Here is a 6,048-nt window from a genome sequence, read left to right on the forward strand (position 1 = left end):
ATTTTTGAACCACCACCAAGCTTGCTTTTTGAACCAGAACCCAGCTTGCTTTTGAACCACCACCAAGCTTGCTTTTGAACCACTACCCAGTTTGCTTTTTAAACCACCACCAAGCTTGCTTTTTGAACCACCACCAAGCTTGCTTTTTGAACCAGAACCCAGCTTGCTTTTGAACCACCACCAAGCTTGCTTTTGAACCACTACCCCGTTTGCTTTTTAAACCACCACCAAGCTTGCTTCTTGAACCACCACCTAGCTTGCTTTTGAACCACTACCCAGTTTGCTTTTTAAACCAGCACCAAGCTTGCTTTTTGAACCACCACCAAGCTTGCTTTTTGAACCAGAACCCAGCTTGCTTTTGAACCACCACCCAGCTTGCTTTCTGAACCACCACCAAGCTTGCTTTTTGAACCACCACCAAGCTTGCTTTTTGAACCACCACCAAGCTTGCTTTTTGAACCAGAACCCAGCTTGCTTTTGAACCACCACCAAGCTTGCTTTTTGAACCATCACCAAGCTTGCTTTTTGAACCACCACCAAGCTTGCTTTTTGAACCAGAACCCAGCTTGCTTTTGAACCACCACCAAGCTTGCTTTTTGAACCAGAACCCAGCTTGCTTTTGAACCACCACCAAGATTGCTTTTTGAACCAGAACCCAGCTTGCTTTTAAACCACCACCAAGCTTGCTTTTGAACCAGAACCCAGCTTGCTTTTGAACCACCATCAAGCTTGCTTTTTGAACCAGAACACAGCTTGCTTTTGAACCAGAACCCAGCTTGCTTTTGAACCACCACCAAGCTTACTTTTTGAACCAGAACCCAGCTTGCTTTTGAACCACTACCCAGTTTGCTTTTTAAACCAGAACCCAGCTTGCTTTTGAATCACCACCAAGCTTGCTTTTTGAACCAGAACCCAGCTTGCTTTTGAACCACCACCCAGCTTGCTTTTTGAACCAGAACCTAGCTTGCTTTTGAACCAGAACCCAGCTTGCTTTTTAAACCACCACCAAGCTTGCTTTTTGAACCAGAACCCAGCTTGCTTTTGAACCACCACCAAGCTTGCTTTTTGAACCACCACCAAGCTTGCTTTTTGAACCACCACCAAGCCTGCTTTTGAACCACCACCCAGCTTGCTTTTTAAACCACCACCAAGCTTGCTTTTTGAACCACCACCCAGCTTGCTTTTTAAACCACCACCAAGCTTGCTTTTTGAACCACCACCCAGCTTGCTTTTTGAACCAGAACCCAGCTTGCTTTTGAACCACCACCCAGCTTGCTTTTTGAACCAGAACCCAGCTTGCTTTTGAACCAGAACCCAGCTTGCTTTTGAACCACCACCAAGCTTGCTTTTTGAACCAGAACCCAGCTTGCTTTTGAACCACCACCCAGCTTGCTTTTTGAACCAGAACCCAGCTTGCTTTTGAACCACCACCAAACTTGCTTTTTGAACCACCACCAAGCTTGCTTTTTGAACCACTACCCAGTTTGCTTTTTAAACCACCACCAAACTTGCTTTTTGAACCACCACCAAGCTTGCTTTTTGAACCATCACCAAGCTTGCTTTTTGAACCACCACCAAGCTTGCTTTTTGAACCAGAACCCAGCTTGCTTTTTGAACCAGAACCCAGTTTGCTTTTTAAACCACCACCAAGCTTGCTTTTGAACCAGAACCCAGCTTGCTTTTGAACCAGAACCCAGCTTGCTTTTTGAACCAGAACCCAGCTTGCTTTTGAAGCACTACCCAGTTTGCTTTTTAAACCACCACCAAGCTTGCTTTTTGAACCACTACCCAGTTTGCTTTTTAAACCACCACCAAGCTTGCTTTTGAACCGGAGCCCAGCTTGCTTTTTGAACCAGAACCCAGCTTGCTTTTTGAACCAGAACCCAGTTTGCTTTTTAAACCACCACCAAGCTTGCTTTTGAACCAGAACCCAGCTTGCTTTTGAACCAGAACCCAGCTTGCTTTTGAACCAGAACCCAGCTTGCTTTCTGAACCAGAACCCAGCTTGCTTTTTGAACCAGAACCCAGCTTGCTTTTTAAACCACCACCAAGCTTGCTTTTGAACCAGAACCCAGCTTGCTTTTGAACCACCACCAAGCTTGCTTTTTGAACCAGAACCCAGCTTGCTTTTTGAACCACCACCAAGCTTGCTTTTTAAACCACCACCAAGCTTGCTTTTGAACCAGAACACAGCTTGCTTTTGAACCACCACCAAGCTTGCTTTTTGAACCAGAACCCACCTTGCTTTTGAACCACCACCAAGCTTGCTTTTTGAACCAGAACCCAGCTTGCTTTTGAACCACTACCCAGTTTGCTTTTTAAACCACCACCAAGCTTGCTTTTTGAACCACCACCAAGCTTGCTTTTTGAACCAGAACCCAGTTTGCTTTTTAAACCACCACCAAGCTTGCTTTTTAAACCACCACCAAGCTTGCTTTTTGAACCAGAACCCAGCTTGCTTTTGAACCACCACCAAGCTTGCTTTTGAACCACTACCCAGTTTGCTTTTTTAACCACCACCAAGCTTGCTTTTTGAACCACCACCAAGCTTGCTTTTTGAACCAGAACCCAGCTTGCTTTTGAACCACCACCAAGCTTGCTTTTGAACCTCTACCCAGTTTACTTTTTAAACCACCACCAAGCTTGCTTTTTGAACCACCACCAAGCTTGCTTTTTGAACCAGAACCCAGCTTGCTTTTAAACCACCACAATGCTTGCTTTTGAACCAGAACCCAGCTTGCTTTTGAACCACCACCAAGCTTGCTTTTTGAACCAGAACCCAGCTTGCTTTTGAACCACTACCCAGTTTGCTTTTTAAACCACCACCAAACTTGCTTTTTGAACCACCACCAAGCTTGCTTTTTGAACCAGAACCCAGTTTGCTTTTTAAACCACCACCAAGCTTGCTTTTTGAACCACCACCAAGCTTGCTTTTTGAACCAGAACCCAGCTTGCTTTTGAACCACCACCAAGCTTGCTTTTGAACCACTACCCAGTTTGCTTTTTAAACCACCACCAAGCTTGCTTTTTGAACCACCACCAAGCTTGCTTTTTGTACCAGAACCCAGCTTGCTTTTGAACCACCACCAAGCTTGCTTTTGAACCACTACCCAGTTTGCTTTTTAAACCACCACCAAGCTTGCTTTTTGAACCACCACCAAGCTTGCTTTTGAACCACTACCCAGTTTGCTTTTTGAACCACCACCAAGCTTGCTTTTTGAACCAGAACCCAGCTTGCTTTTTGAACCAGAACCCAGCTTGCTTTTTGAACCAGAACCCAGCTTGCTTTTGAACCACTACCCAGTTTGCTTTTTAAACCACCACCAAGCTTGCTTTTTGAACCACTACCCAGTTTGCTTTTTAAACCACCACCAAGCTTGCTTTTGAACCGGAACCCAGCTTGCTTTTTGAACCAGAACCCAGCTTGCTTTTTGAACCAGAACCCAGTTTGCTTTTTAAACCACCACCAAGCTTGCTTTTGAACCAGAACCCAGCTTGCTTTTGAACCAGAACCCAGCTTGCTTTTGAACCAGAACCCAGCTTGCTTTTGAACCACTACCCAGTTTGCTTTTTAAACCACCACCAAGCTTGCTTTTTGAACCAGAACCCAGCTTGCTTTTGAACCACCACCCAGCTTGCTTTTTGAACCAGAACCCAGCTTGCTTTTGAACCAGAACCCAGCTTGCTTTTGAACCACCACCAAGCTTGCTTTTTGAACCAGAACCCAGCTTGCTTTTGAACCACCACTCAGCTTGCTTTTTGAACCAGAACCCAGCTTGCTTTTGAACCACCACCAAACTTGCTTTTTGAACCACCACCAAGCTTGCTTTTTGAACCACTACCCAGTTTGCTTTTTAAACCACCACCAAGCTTGCTTTTGAACCAGAACCCAGCTTGCTTTTTGAACCAGAACCCAGCTTGCTTTTTGAACCAGAACCCAGTTTGCTTTTTAAACCACCACCAAGCTTGCTTTTGAACCAGAACCCAGCTTGCTTTTGAACCAGAACCCAGCTTGCTTTTTGAACCAGAACCCAGCTTGCTTTTGAACCACTACCCAGTTTGCTTTTTAAACCACCACCAAGCTTGCTTTTTGAACCACTACCCAGTTTGCTTTTTAAACCACCACCAAGCTTGCTTTTGAACCAGAGCCCAGCTTGCTTTTTGAACCAGAACCCAGCTTGCTTTTTGAACCAGAACCCAGTTTGCTTTTTAAATCACCACCAAGCTTGCTTTTGAACCAGAACCCAGCTTGCTTTTGAACCAGAACCCAGCTTGCTTTTGAACCAGAACCCAGCTTGCTTTTTGAACCAGAACCCAGCTTGCTTTTTGAACCAGAACCCAGCTTGCTTTTTAAACCACCACCAAGCTTGCTTTTGAACCAGAACCCAGCTTGCTTTTGAACCACCACCAAGCTTGCTTTTTGAACCAGAACCCAGCTTGCTTTTTGAACCACCACCAAGCTTGCTTTTTAAACCACCACCAAGCTTGCTTTTGAACCAGAACCCAGCTTGCTTTTGAACCACCACCAAGCTTGCTTTTTGAACCAGAACCCAGCTTGCTTTTGAACCACCACCAAGCTTGCTTTTTGAACCAGAACCCAGTTTGCTTTTTAAACCACCACCAAGCTTGCTTTTTGAACCACCACCAAGCTTGCTTTTTGAACCAGAACCCAGCTTGCTTTTGAACCACCACCAAGCTTGCTTTTGAACCACTACCCAGTTTACTTTTTAAACCACCACCAAGCTTGCTTTTTGAACCACCACCAAGCTTGCTTTTTGAACCAGAACCCAGCTTGCTTTTAAACCACCACCAAGCTTGCTTTTGAACCAGAACCCAGCTTGCTTTTTAAACCACCACCAAGCTTGCTTTTTGAACCACCACCAAGCTTGCTTTTTGAACCAGAACCCAGTTTGCTTTTTAAACCACCACCAAGCTTGCTTTTTGAACCACCACCAAGCTTGCTTTTTGAACCAGAACCCAGTTTGCTTTTTAAACCACCACCAAGCTTGCTTTTTGAACCACCACCAAGCTTGCTTTTTGAACCAGAACCCAGCTTGCTTTTGAACCACCACCAAGCTTGCTTTTGAACCACTACCCAGTTTACTTTTTAAACCACCACCAAGCTTGCTTTTTGAACCACCACCAAGCTTGCTTTTTGAACCAGAACCCAGCTTGCTTTTAAACCACCACCAAGCTTGCTTTTGAACCAGAACCCAGCTTGCTTTTGAACCACCACCAAGCTTGCTTTTTGAACCAGAACCCAGCTTGCTTTTGAACCACTACCCAGTTTGCTTTTTGAACCAGAACCCAGCTTGCTTTTGAACCACTACCCAGTTTGCTTTTTAAACCACCACCAAACTTGCTTTTTGAACCACCACCAAGCTTGCTTTTTGAACCAGAACCCAGTTTGCTTTTTAAACCACCACCAAGCTTGCTTTTTGAACCACCACCAAGCTTGCTTTTTGAACCAGAACCCAGCTTGCTTTTGAACCACCACCAAGCTTGCTTTTGAACCACTACCCAGTTTGCTTTTTAAACCACCACCAAGCTTGCTTTTTGAACCACCACCAAGCTTGCTTTTTGTACCAGAACCCAGCTTGCTTTTGAACCACCACCAAGCTTGCTTTTGAACCACTACCCAGTTTGCTTTTTAAACCACCACCAAGCTTGCTTTTTGAACCACCACCAAGCCTGCTTTTGAACCACTACCCAGTTTGCTTTTTAAACCACCACCAAGCTTGCTTTTTGAACCACCACCAAGCTTGCTTTTTGAACCAGAACCCAGCTTGCTTTTGAACCAGAACCCAGCTTGCTTTTTGAACCAGAACCCAGCTTGCTTTTGAACCACTACCCAGTTTGCTTTTTAAACCACCACCAAGCTTGCTTTTTGAACCACTACCCAGTTTGCTTTTTAAACCACCACCAAGCTTGCTTTTGAACCGGAACCCAGCTTGCTTTTTGAACCAGAACCCAGCTTGCTTTTTGAACCAGAACCCAGTTTGCTTTTTAAACCACCACCAAGCTTGCTTTTGAACCAGAACCCAGCTT

The sequence above is a fragment of the Myxine glutinosa genome, chromosome 9, assembly GCF_964187855.1.
Source record: "Myxine glutinosa chromosome 9, kmMyxGlut1.1, whole genome shotgun sequence".
Classification (NCBI taxonomy): Eukaryota; Metazoa; Chordata; class Myxini; order Myxiniformes; family Myxinidae; genus Myxine; species Myxine glutinosa.